Genomic DNA, 14,693 nt, shown 5'->3' on the forward strand with positions numbered 1-14,693 from the left:
CATGAAGTATCACATGCTGCTGGCAAATCTCTTTTACAAGAGCTGCGCCAGTAGCCCTGCACAAGTTCCAGACACTCAAGGTAACGAAGTCTGCCCTAATAGCTGAATGGTCAGTGTGAAAGACTGCCATCCTAAGGGGCCTGGGTTCGATTCCCGGCTGGGTTGAGGATTATCTCTGCTCATGGACTAGGTGTTGTGTTGTCCTCATCATCATTTCATCCCTATCCAGCGCGCAGGTTGCCCAACGCGGCGTCGAATGCACTAAGACCTGCACCAAGGCAGCCAGACCTGCCACCTAAGAGGCCTCCTGGCCAATGACGCTAAAAACTCATTTCATTTCCAAGGTAACGGGAAAAGGGCACTGGTCCAATGTCTGCTAAGGATCTGTAAAAAATGATTATAAAATTCTGAAAGATCAGTTCTTTTGAAGTCCGATGTGGCAGAGGGAGGAAAGCAGTTGATCTGACATCTGTCGAAGAAATGGGCACATCATTACAGAAGAGGTCTAACTGTGAAGTGCGTTGTGGCAGAGGGAGGAAAGCAGTTGATCTGTGACTGTCGAAGAAGTGGTCACATCATTTCAAGAACAGTCGAACTGTGATGTGCCAACACGCTGTGCACAGCAAACAGCCTGAACGTTGGACATGCCTATGAGTGTATACATAAAATCCAACGAAACATTCTGCACTGCTATCCATAAAAAATCAACATTGTCCAGGAGTTGCTTCCTGCTGACTTGCCAGCAAGATAAATGTTCACTCTGCTTTTCTTGCTCGCATGAAAGTGAACAAAGGTGACTGTGTGGTGCAGGTTGATGGCATTAGTTATCGTAGGGCCATATTTTTTCGTGGAAATGAGTCTTGTGAGTCCTTTACCCGTACTGTCACTGGTAAATGCTATGAGCGTGTTTTGCACAATAATGTCATTCCAACGCTTCAACACTATGGATTTTTTGGGTAGGATCATTTCTATACAAGATGGCGCTCCTCTGCACATTGCACAGCCTGTGCAGTGGATGCTGTAGAGTCATTTCAAAAATGCTGGTATTACCAGCCATCATTTCCGTACAGCTTGGCCATTCGTGTCCTGGCTATGGGGTTATCTGAAAGATGTTTGGTTCAGTGCTCCAATTATGAACGTAGCTGAATTGAAGACACATATTACGCAACGCAACATATTCTAAATATTCCCCCCCCCCCCCCCCCCCCAATGACACTCCGATCTGTTGTGGAACACACTGTTTCTAGATTTCAGTGTGTGGCAGAAAAGAGTGGATCACATACTGAGCATGTCTTGCTCCAGTCTCACAACAGTTAGAAAACAGTGTCATTCTGTCATTGTCGCTTTTTATGTGGTTTGTGGCCCCACAACAATTAATACCAGCCGCGTGGGGTAGCTGCATGGTCTGATGCTCCCCCCCCCCCCCCCCCCCTTTGGAAGTTTGAGTCCCCCCTCGGACATGAGTGTGTGTGATGTCCGAACCATAAGTTAGTTTAACTTAGATTAAGTAGTGGTGTGTAAGCCTAGGAAGCAATGACCTCAGCAGTTTGGTCCCATAGGTCCTTACCACAAATTTCCAAATTAAAACCCATGTAATTTTGCTTTTTATGTGGTTTTTGGCCTCAGAACAATTTAAAAGCAATATTCCCATCCATTGTGGTATGAACTTCCGCAGTGGATGGGCTGACCTAACAGTAACACAATTGTTACTGCCAAACTTGTAAAGTTATGCATGTTGAAGAGTATGGGTGGTGTAATGTGCAACTCGAACTATAGCTGTCATAATGCGATTCATCTGTCGTTTGTGACAAACCACGTATGTGATTAGATGGCTACAACACCATCTATTGGTAAAATTTTCGTTAATGTTTTTGTTATCCACGACGTTTCCCCTGGAGTCAATACTGCTCAAATTTGACGTCACTGTGAGCAGTAGTTCTCTCTCTTCTGCATTTCGAAACTGGAATTTGAATTATGCACACCCTACATGCTCTAATTCATGTGAAAAATTTCAATTTTCTGCCCGAAAAATAAACCTCCACCTTTGCTCTAGAACGTAACTGAAACAACGAGAAAAAACACCAACAGGAATATTCCTGTACTAGTACTAGAATATATTTTTTCTTCATATGTTCTTTAGTTGAAGATGTTCTTGTTTGGAAAATTGGTCTCCTAAAATAAGTTCAAAGAAAAAAAAAATGGTTCAAATGGCTCTGAGCAGCTGAGGTCATTAGTCCCCTAGAACTTAGAACTAGTTAAACCTAACTAACCTAAGGACATCACAAACATCCATGCCCGAGGCAGGATTCGAACCTGCGACCGTAGCGGTCTTGCGGTTCCAGACTGCAGCGCCTTTAACCGAACGGCCACCTAAAATAAGTAGCTTGTAAATTTTCTTTTATATTTCATATGCATCTGACAGTGAGACTTAGTCGCTTTCTAATTGTTTCTTCCTTGCGTCATTCTTATTTATGTTTCTTGCTCTGAGGGGTAGTTTTCTTTTACCAGACAATCAACATGTTTTGTATTTCACTCGCATTTCCGTGTTTCATGCTTAATTTCCAAATTATTGACAATGAAAAGTCCCAGAAGCTCTCTGAAAACGTGAAGAACAAAATTCTTGCCAATGGCAGTAGCAAAACAGTATTTTCGTATTCACTAGAGGTGGCAAAAATAGCGTAACTGATAGAAATAACCGGTTACTGAGAAGTAACGGTTACTGCGATAACCGTTCCTCTGATACAGGCAGTTATTTCAATAACTGTCTTATGTCAACAGTGCCTCGCGCCATCTGTTGACCGAAGATCGTACTACGCTTTCCCGTCAACTCATCGGAGATCTGGCTAGGAACTAGGGAGAGGGTAGACCATTTGGTACGCGTTCTATAGGCCATGGGAATAACTGTGAGACTGCGCGCCATCTTTTGATAAGAACTGTGTACTATATCGTGCGTCTTCGTTACTTTTAGCACAAACAATTAAACAAAGTTACTGTCCGAGCGATGGCTGATAGGAGCTGCAGTACAGGCATTAACAAGTACGGTCGTTCCCTTAAGCCACCGCCTCATATGCCAATTTAGCTTGGACGGGTAGAATAAAGAGAGGTACCATAAGGAATTCGAGCGATTATGGAAATAACTGTCAGAGATCGGTATTTTCCTCTGGCAGTTATCGCTATTGACTCACTGTTCTCGCTCTCTGGCAGTTGTAGGACTACCATTACAGGTAACCTGGAAGTTGGTAACGGAATAACTGTGTGTCTGTGTTGCTGATACAGTGACTCCAGTCTTAGACCCCGGTGATATTTCAGAGACGATAGTTACTGGAGCGAACAAATATTTACGTACTTCTTCGGAAATAGCCGCTGGCCATCGCGAATGACAAATAACATGTCAGGAAGAATAACATAATACAGTTGAATATAATAATTATTATCCTCATCATTTGTCAGGAGATTGTCAAAATATGTGAATATATTACAGTAACTGCTAATATATACAGAATTGATACACTGTCAGAATAAAACACAGTTACGCACTTTTAATAAATTTATCATACACAGAATATCCGATCTTGACTGTTGCAACCAAGTGCTGTCAAAACTGAAATATAGCAGAATTTTTACCTAAGCTGGTCTATCAGTCTCTGTTACGATATTCATCTACAGAGTAGAAGGAGGGGTCAATGGAAGCGTCCGATTCCACCCGTCTGCTTCGACGTAAAAAGGTGTTGTTGTGTGTGAATGTCATTACGGCACAGTGTTTATGAGTTGGTTTTTGTGTGGGTGGGCGGGGCGGCTGGCTGATCAAGTTTGCAGTGCCGGAATTTGCTGGTGGTAATTAACTATTTTTTTTTTTTCTAGCTGTGATGTTTTGTGTGTTTATGGAGTATTGAATGTGATTTAATTTATGTAGGGATGATTGATTTGTGGACTTTTGGGATTGTGGTTTTATTTTTCACAGTTGTAAGTGTTGGTTTTTTGGCATCAGTAGCTGTGGTGGACCTATATAGGTCACCGGAAATGACCAATTCCCATTTTCATAGTTATACATGTTGATGTTTTGCTATCGTCATCTGAGGTTTACCTATGTAGGTCAAGGGAAATGTCCGATTCCAATTTTCGTGCTTTTAGTTTGTGGGTATTGGTGTTTTGGTATGGTCACCTATGGTTGATTTATAGTGTTCAAGGGAAATGTCCGATTCCTGCAGATTTTTGTTGGTGTAGCAGAATGCTGTATTTTTTTTTCTTTTTGTTCTTCATTTTGTGTTTTGGGATCATGGTGTGTTTTTTTTACTAGCTTGTCCTCACCCTAAAACCCCCAACTTCCCGCAGTTGTCCCGTTGGTTTGATTGTATTTTTGGTGGTTGATGTTATTGTATTATTTATATGTATCTTCGTGTTTGTTGCCAAGTGTGTGTGTGTGTTTGTGTGTGTAGTGATGTCATGGACACACTTAAAATAGCCATTTCCGGCATATTGATGACAGGTGGAATCAGACACTTCTGTATCAAAAAGTCTTTCAAACACACTGTAAACCGTGCTTTATCTGAAACCAAGTTTTTAATGGTTGCTGACTTGCTGGCAGTTTATTGAAAATGCATGTTCCTGAATATTGGCGTGATATTATGTATTGAGCTATTGGTTGGAAATACTTGTAACAAATTTCTTTAAGGAATAAATATACTAGGAAGCAGTGGTTAGAATACAAAGTTCCTTGAACAGGTTACTACATGATGTTTTCGAATTTATACCACAAACGATTTTTATTACACGCTTTTACATGCAAAAAACTTTTGCTACGTTTGATGAGTTACCACAGAATATGCTCCCTTATGAAATAATAGAGTGAAAAAATGTGGTATGCCCTTCCCAACTGAATTTATTATCGAGTTGTAGTCCCAGAAATGTAACACTGTCAACCTTTTCGATCTGCATGTCTTCATACGTTATAAACATGCTGTAGCTGGAGAAATCGAGCAGTTTCCAAATCTCACATAAAACTTGGATTAGCGTACTCACACTTTCCCCAATAGGACTATCTTTTACAGCACAGGAGTATCGAATCTGTCACATTAAGTAGATTTTTTGTTGTATTACAAGGCTGTACACTTTATTCTATTATGTGAGCAGCACAAGAAATTAAGCTTCGAATTTAACCTACAGTACTCAGTTTACATATTACTTCACACTTAAAAAAGCACATTGTTAATATTTTTCTTAAACAGTGCTGTGGCGAAGTTCCGCGTAATTTCTGATGCAGCTGCGAAGATAATATTTCTAATAGCGACAGATAACCTACAAACATATAATATGAAACACTAATAATCGTTCTAACATCAACTAAAATGTACCCGGAGTTAATAAGCTAAGGTTATGACACGATTCATACGACATTCCTGCCTTTTCACACTATTCGCAGTTATACTGATAACTAAACTGATGGATTCCAACTATGTCGTTATTTAACTCTCGGAGTATTTGGTATTCGCTATCGAAAAATAACTTGGCAGTTATTAATTACCGTTAACAATAACGGTTATCAGAGAATAATTGAAATGTGATAACGGTTACTCCAGAATAGCCGTTTGGCCCACCTCTAGTGGTGGGCAGGAAATCGCGTATCTGTTAGAAATCACAGTGACTGAGAAGTCACAGATATCACAGTAGCAACTTTACAGAATCTAACTGCGATTTCAGTCACAGTTACAGTCGCAAGTAGTATTTCACATTCAAAGACTTGAGCCATCTATTGGTCGAATTTAGCACTGCTTTCTGCGATTTCAGTGACAAGTCGCAACTAAGAGTCGCAAGTAGCAACTAAAAAGCGCGGTTAACAGTGGCATCTGTTGGTCAAAGTTCGTACTACGTCCATCTCTGCGGTACGCTATGGAGTCCAACTGCGATTTCCGTGACAAGTCGCAACTAAGAGTCGCAAGTAGCAACTAAAAAGCGCAGTTAACAGTGCCATCTGTTGGCCAAAGTTCGTACTACGTCCATCTCTGCGATATGGTATCGAGTCTACTGCGATTTCCGTGACAAGTCGCAACTAAGAGTCGCAAGTAGCAACTAGAAAGCGCGGTTAACAGTGCCATCTGTGGGTCAAAGTTCGTACTACGCCCATCTCTGCGATACACTATTGAGTCCAACTGCGATTTCCGTGACAAGTCGCAACTAAGAGTCGCAAGTAGCAGCTAAAAAGCGCAGTTAGCGCTGCCATCTGTTGAGCAAAGTTCATACTACGCTATTCGCTACCGAGTCAAACTGCGATTTCTGTGACAAATCGCAACTAAGAGTCGCAAGTAGCAACTAAAAAGCACAGTTAACATACTTTTCCTAGTGTCATCTGTTGACCGACGTACGTACTTCGTTATGAGAGCCTTGTGCCTCACGAGATCGATGTGCTGTGTGTGCATGTGAAGGGCTTATTTCAATAGTGGTACAAGTCCATTTTTGTTCATTTTGAGATACAGAGTCGTAAAGTTAAATGAGCGCTGAAAAATCTGCAGTTGAGATACCAGAAATATTCAAGCATATGGCTTCTTGCTAGAGATGAACCTTTATTTATGTTTGTTTGGATCACTAATTTCAGAAGCATTATAGACAGAAAAGTGGAGGTAATGGACTTGTACCACTATTGAAATAACCCTTCATATTATATGACGACATGCACATTCAGCATCAGTTATGGTTGGTCAAATACTGCTGTGACTCAATGTATTATATTAATAAGTTAAGCAACATTGCCTTTTTCTCCTGAAAATATCAAGCAACATAACAAATGTGTTTGATTCTGCTTCCAGTATGACAGTTTTGGTTAACACTCCACATGCCTACAGGACTTTGCAATGTTAACACAGAGGAACTCAGACATCTGTATAAATGTAGTGAAATGAAAACAGTATTATTGGGTCATATGAATGCCTCACTTTTGTTCAGACACAGTTCAAGGCTCGGGATAAAAGTTTTACACCTGCTGTTCTACATGGCAACTTCACACACAAGAACTTTTTGCCGACACTACTACCACCTACATAAGTAAGCTTTTGCTGTGTTACTTTCAAGTAATGCACTTAAGCTATTCCTGATTTAAATGGAAGATCTGTACTTCCCACTTTCATATCAACAGCCTCAAAATGCATATTGTAGACTTTGGGATATGTTACAAGTCAGTGTCATACCCAAGATTGTGGACACGGGGAGGGGGGGGGGGGGGGAGCGGCATGTCACTCTCCAACTAGTGTTTACCAGTAAATAAGTGGCGGAAAATTGCGGGTGGGACGGCTTAAAGATGTGGAAAATGAGATTTTCATTATTCACTCACTGTATTTAACATTTATTATTCCTTTAAAATCGCACAACAACTTCAATAAAACACAGTTTAATCACTCATCTGCACACTTATTTCACAATTATGTCACTTTTAAACTGCAAAACCTTCTAAGAGCTGTCTTCAATCTTCACGAGTCTCTCTCAACAGCCTTGATGTGGATAGATATGTACAGCAACCAGTAATCAGAGTCAGAACTGTGTCTGCAAAATCACAAGGATTATTAAACAATTTTTGCTGTCACTAACTACAAGTAATATAATTGACAGAGTAGATTGCTAAAATTTGCTCTAATGAAAGCCACTCAATGGGGTATATTTCACATTTGCAAGAACGATCTCACTGAAGTAATTAAGTCCATCGAAACACTTAGAAACTAACCTCTCATCTGACGAAAACGGTCTAAAGATGCAGTGGCAATTTCTCCAGATCTGTTGACAATGATATTTTGAGTTATCACTTTACTGAGTGACTAAAATTTAGTTCGCGTACCTGTGAACATAACAATTTGGTAGAATTCATTTTATAAACACGAACTATTACGCTACTGTATGGCTACTTACATATTAATTACACTATTAATATTTTCACAGTTGTTTCTTCAATACAAGATTAAAGCCAACGGAAGAACAAACGTAAAACATACTTACCAATGACAGGTTTGTTGAGATGCAATTTTCTGTGTGGACAGATGGAACTTTTTCATACGGTGGTAAGTCGCAGAAATCGCAGGAGTCACAGAAATCGCAGAAGTAGCAGAAGTCGCAGAAGTAGCAGAAGTCGCAGAAATCGCGGAAGTAGCAGAAATCGCAGAAATAGCAGTGGCGGAGGGATACACGACCTAGGTTCCTTAACTGCGACAAATCACAGTTAAGAATAACTGATACTGAAAAGTAGCATTCACAGAAATCACTGATATTGGAAAATCGCAGTTTAGCCCATCACTACCCACCTCTAGTATTCACAATTTGTTTCACTTTTGCACTCTCTTCCAGAAAGATTATCCACTATACCACAGTGATGATATACATCTTACAACTTTATCATGTGTCATATCTCTCCTGAAATCTTTAAATGCCAATAATTCATCATCGATATTTATTATCAATAAATTGTACCTTTTCGAGAGAGCCCAGTGTGACAGTGGGTTGGAACAGGATTTATTTGTAGGACATAAATTATAATATGGCTATAATATAGCACACACCAAATACAAGCTTTACAAAATCCAGTATGTCCTCGACCAGACACATCAGCCAAAGCATATCTTTGAAAGGACCAAAGCCACAGTACATTTTGTAATATACATGTAAATTTACTTGTCTTCCAGTCCTGTAGCAGAGTCTTATGTTTTATTACTTTGGTACATTCTGCTGCTGAAATGTATTCTGCCTCTTTTGATGAAGTAGCTGTTCCTTGATTTACCAACTCTTGGGGACACTGTTACAAAGAATAATGTATTTACACTTATTCTTCCCACGTCTTAATGAGCATCATCACCATCACATTTAGTTGAATTGTATCTTCTTTCTCCTTATAGGAAAGACCATACACAGGAGGCAGCTACAAGGGTAGCACCGGCTGTATGGCGTCGACTGAGTGTTTTTTTTAGGTTAGAGGATCTTGGGGAAATACAAATAGGGCTTCAGTCGAACATAGGTACAGGAGCCACTGGTATAAAAGTTGTAAATTGTCGTAGCTGTGTAGTTCCAAGCGCTAATAGAAAGCACCGATGCTCAAGTTGTTATAGACACTGAAAGCTGGCTAAAGCTGGAGATAAGTTCAGTCGAAATTTTTGCGAGGAACCTAATGGTGTTTGGAAAGAATACGCTAAACACAGTTGCCCGTAACGCGTTTGTTGCTGTTAGAAGTAGTTTATCATGTACCGAAATTGAAACAAACAGTTCCAAGTGAGTTAGTATGGGCAGAGGTCGTCTTGGCAACCAGAATAAAATAATAATTGGATCCTTTTACCGACATCCCATGTCAGATGATACAATTGCTGAAAGGTTCAAACAAAATTTGAGTTTAATTTCAAACACGTATCCAACTCATACAATTATACTTGGTGGTGACTTGAATTTACTCTTGATATGTTGGCGAAAATACATGTTATAATCTGGAGGTACACATCAAACATCGTCCGAAATTCTGCTAAACGCATTCTCTGAAAATTATTTCGAGGAGTTAGTACATGAGCCCACATAAATAGTAAACAGTTGTGAAAACACACTTGACCTCTCAGCAACAAATAATCCTGAGCTAATAACAAGCATCAAACCAGATACAGGGATTAGTGAAGACAGGATAGCTGAATATTGTAACCACCAAATCCTCGAAAAATAAACGAAAATTATACCTTTTCATAAAAGCGGATAAAAATTCACTTGACCCTTCCTGAGAGACACTCTCTACTCCTTCCAAATTTATAGTGCAAGTGTAGACCACACTTGAATTCAAAGAAACAATATAGACATCAATTGAGAGATTTATACCAAGTAAATTAACAAACGACGGAGCTGATCCCCCTTGATACACAAAATGTGTCAGAACAATGTTGCAGAAACAACGAAAAAAGCATGCCAAATTTAAACGACCGCAAAATCTCCAGGGCTGGCGATCTTTTACAGAACCTCGAAATTTAGCGTGGACGTCAATGCGAGATTCTTATAATAGTTTCCAGTTTTCCACAACGAAATTTTATCACAAAACCTGACAGAAAATCCAAAGAGGTTCTGGTCATATGTACAGTACACCAGTGGCAAGACACAGACAATGCCTTCACTACCCAGTATGGTAGCAATGAAAATACTATTGGTGACATTGCTGCCAAAGCACAGCTAATAAACACAGCCTTTCGAAATTCCTTCATCAAAGAAGCCAAAGTAAATAATCCAAAATTCAAATCAAGAATAGCTGCCACCATGAGTCACTTACAAGTAGATATTCTTGGAGTAGTGAAGCAACTCAAATCAGTTAATAAAAGCAAGTCTTCTGGTCCAGGCTGTATACCAGTCAGGCTCCTTTCAGAGTATGCTGATGCAATTGCTCCATAATTAACAATCATATACAATAGCTCACACGACAAAAGATCCGTACTCAAAGATTTGAAAGTTGCAGATGTCACAGCAATATTCAAGAAAGGCAGTTGGAGTACTCTACTAAATTACAGACCTATATCATTAACATCGACATGCAGCAGGATTTTGAAAACATTTACTGTGTTCGAAAACTATGAATTACCTCCAACAGAACAATCTATTGACACACAGTCAACACGGATTTAGAAAACATCATTCTTGTTAAATACAATTTGCTCTTTACACACATGAATTGTTGAGGGTGACAAGGTATTTCAAATTGATTCTGTGTTTCTAGACTTTCAAAAGTCTTTTGACACTGTACCATACAAGTGGCTTGTAGTGAATTTGCATGTTTATGGAATCTCGTCTCAGTTATGTCACTGGATTTGTGATTTCCTGTCAGAGAGGTCACAGTTTCTAGTAACTGACGGAAAGTCATAGAGTAAACCAGAAGTGATTTCTGGTGTTCCCCAAGGCAGTGTTATAGGCCCTCTGCTGTTCCTTATCTGTATAAAGGATTTAGGACAAAATCTGAGAAGCCATCTTAGGTTGTTTGCAGATGATGCTGTCGTTTATCATCTAGTAAACTCATAAGGAGATTAAAACAAATTGGAAAAACGATATAGAGAAGATATCTGAATGATACGAAAATTGACAATTGACCCTATATAATGAAAAGTGTGAGATCATCCACATAAGAGCTAAAAGAAATCCGTTAAATTTGGTTACATGATCAATCAGCCCTATTCTAAAGGCTGAAAATTCAACTAAATATCTGGGAATTACAATTATGAACAATTTAAATTGAAAAGAACATACAGAAAATGTTGTGGGGAACGCAAATCAAAGACTGTGTTTTATAAGCAGATCACTTAGAAAATGTAGCAGATCTACTAAGGAAACTGCCTACACTACACTTGTCCGTCCACTTTTGGAGTGCTGCTGTGTGGTCTGCGATCCTTACCAGATGAGATTAACAGAGTACATCGAGAAAGTTCGAAGAAGAGCAGCATGTTTTGTATTATTAAGAAATAGGGAGAGTGTGTCACGGATATGATACATGATTTGGGATAGACACCATTTTTTTTAAAAAAAAAAGGCGGTTTTCGCTGTGGCGAAATATTCTCATGAAGTTTAAATCACCAAATTTCTCCTCCAAATACGAAAATATTTTGTTGAGGCTGACCTACATAGGGAGAAAAGATCAGCATAATAAAATATGGGAAATCAGAGCTCACACAAAAAGATATGGGTGTTCGTTTTTTCTGCATACTGTTCGAGATTGGAATAATAGAGAATCATTATGAAGGTGGTTCGATGATCCCTCTGCCAGGCACTTAAGTGTTGTTTGCAGAGTATCCATGCAGAGGCAGATGAAGATGGAGATAATCTTGGAAACTTGTAGGTATCTCAGATTTTTTTTAAAATTTTGATAACCCCTTTTCTTGAGATCTACTGTGAAACAACTGTTATAAAATACTCGAATCGAATATCTGATCTAGTTTTACGTGAAAAATACAGATGGCTTCCTATGGCTTTACATAAGGGAATTTAATGAGTTCATGTTCTTGATTTTCAACACTTGTCTCCCCTCTGGAGCCAATGGAGTCCTCTTGGCCTTGCAGCAAGTCATATTGATTTTCTCTAGTACTTTCTTCACATACTGTTCTTGATGTAGAAATATTCCATCCTCTGTCTTCATTACTTGTATCCCTCAGCATATATCTGGATTTTATGTAACTGACATTTCGAAATTACTCTCAAGTTTCTTCAGTATTTTTTCAATTTTCTCCAGTTATTTTTCTATAACGATTTCACCATGAATAGGTATACCCACATGCATTTCTCAGAGCCACATCTTGAAATATGCACTGATCTGATTTCAGCTCAATTAATTTTCTTGTTTTTAGGAGATCTGTTATAGTTTCATCTTCCACCATAGCTGAATGGTCAATGTGTTAGACCCTTATGTGGGTGATCCAGGTTCTATTCCTGATACTGCCAGGGATTTTTCTTTGATTAGAGGACTGTACTGGGATGTACCCTGTTACATGATGCCAGTTGAGGAGCTATGTGACTGAGAGGTAGGAGCCCCCAGGTGTAAAATTTGCCAACATCTGGGAATTGGAGTGCTGATTCAATGTCCCTTGAAGTAAATCTTGTGTTTCAATTATATCAGTAATAAGGCTATATGTAACAGTACAGTCTTTATTCCAATATCATAAAACTTACCTGCGTTAAATTTGATGTTGTTCTGTTAAAAAATATGAGAAGTGTACAGTCGTCTTTATCCTTCTCCTTCTTCAAGCCTTGCTACTAAATGATTGTAAACTTTATAATCTGGAAATGATATTTTGAAATAATAACTTATATTTCATTAATTTGTCTTTATTTAACAGTTGTGTATTTGCTCCTTTTCTCTGCTAATGATAAAGACTTTTGTATACTTCTCAGCCTTTTAATTTCGGTGGAAGTGGTCAGTTTTGTGATGCAATGATTGTGTGCCGTAAGTGCACCATCGTTTTCACACTTCAGTATTTGTAAGTTGAGCATGCAAACCATGTTCTTAACAAAGTCTGAACATTTATATCACTGTTGCTATTACTGTTATTGTTATTATTATTATTATTATGCAAATCATTTCTTTGAATTGAAACCTAACAATAAAACAGTCTTATTGCACCAAGTTCCCTACTATCTTCTTGTTACTTAAGAGTGATAAGAAATTCACACATTCTTTTCAATTTTCATTAAATGATTTCTCTCTCTTCTTGCCAACAATGTATTGCGACCTTACTTCATCAGTATTTTAGCTTACTTAAATTTCAAAAATGAGCACTGAAAGGAGGGAAGTAGCATTACACTTTCCATACTGCATACAATAATGAAACAATTGGCTGAACATGATATAGTAGTTGGTCGGTAGAGCCTGATCAAGGCTTATAATAGGTTTACTTTTTAGTCATAGTTTTATTCTATCTGGATTTAGCTCGTCTAAGCCCATGGACTCAGATGAGCTTCTTCCATATCTTTCTGGGAAAAACATATTTTTACAGCCTCTTTGTATCTTTCAGGTATCTTCATGAAAATCTCTTCATCCAGGATCCCATACAGAAAAGCTGCAGAAATTTGTATCTGCATAAATAGCAAACAACTGTCTTGGTGAACAGATATCTATTGTGGTCTGAATAATTTCATGAAATCAACATCTTTTTCTTGTTGACAGCACCTGACAACCTGCCTAGCCTTGTTGTTGTTGTGGTCTTCAGTCCTGAGACTGATTTGATGCAGCTCTCCATGCTACTCTATCCTGTGCAAGATTCTTCATCTCCCAGTACCCACCGCAACCTATATCCTTCTGAATCTGCTTAGTGTATTCATCTCTTGGTCTCCCTCTACGATTTCTACCCTCCACGCTGTCCTCCAAGTCTAAATTGGTGATCCCTTGATGCCTCAGAACATGTCCTACCAACCGATCCCTTCTTCTAGTCAAATTGTGCCACAAACTCCTCTTCTCCCCAATCCTATTCAATACCTCCTCATTAGTTACGTGATCTACCCATCTAATCTTCAGCATTCTTCTGTAGCACCACATTTCGAAAGCTTCTATTCTCTTCTTGTCCAAACTATTTATCGTCCATGTTTCACTTCCATACATGGCTACACTCCATACAAATACTTTCAGAAACGACTTCTGACACTTAAATCTATACTCGATGTTAACAAATTTCTCTTCTTCAGAAACGCTTTCCTCGCCATTGCCAGTCTACATTTTATATCCTTCTTACTTCGACCATCATCAGTTATTTTGCTCCCCAAATAGCAAAACTCCTTTACTACTTTAAGTGTCTCATTTCCTAATCTAATTCCCTCAGCATCACCCGACTTAAATCGACTACATAGCCTTATGTCAGCTATTATCTTTGTCTTTAAAGATCCATTTGCTTGTCAAGATTTCTGTCCCTTCTGTCTGCTTTAGATTCATCAACTTACATACGTCATTCAGTTCAAGTGACTTCTTTTCTTCTTCTATGCTTTTAACTAGCTACCTCTATCTGGACCATTAATAAATCCTCGTTTTTGATGCGGTTGATGTCCGTAGGATCTTCTCGCTATAGACCTACTGGAATAAATAGTACATCTAATCTAATCTTCATCTTTCAAAATTTATGTGGTAATTGCGAATTATTTGACATCAGCTGTATTAGGTATAGATCTACTACTCAATAGTGGCATACGAAAATTTGTCTTGGAATGGGACTCGAAACTTATTACCCACTAGT

General features: G+C 38.8%; 1 long non-coding RNA gene across 1 annotated transcript; it reads right to left on the reverse strand.

Moving 5' to 3' along the window:
- Nucleotides 1–7,322: 7,322 nt before the first annotated feature.
- Nucleotides 7,323–8,063, reverse strand: LOC126475392 (uncharacterized). The gene is made up of 3 exons (XR_007586714.1): nucleotides 7,978–8,063; nucleotides 7,709–7,819; nucleotides 7,323–7,530 (listed from the first exon to the last, which is right to left on the reverse strand). It is a non-coding gene; the product is annotated as an uncharacterized LOC126475392 (long non-coding RNA).
- Between the last annotated feature and the right edge of the window lie 6,630 nt (nucleotides 8,064–14,693).

The sequence above is a fragment of the Schistocerca serialis genome, chromosome 4 (genome assembly GCF_023864345.2).
Source record: "Schistocerca serialis cubense isolate TAMUIC-IGC-003099 chromosome 4, iqSchSeri2.2, whole genome shotgun sequence".
NCBI classification, from domain to species: Eukaryota; Metazoa; Arthropoda; class Insecta; order Orthoptera; family Acrididae; genus Schistocerca; species Schistocerca serialis.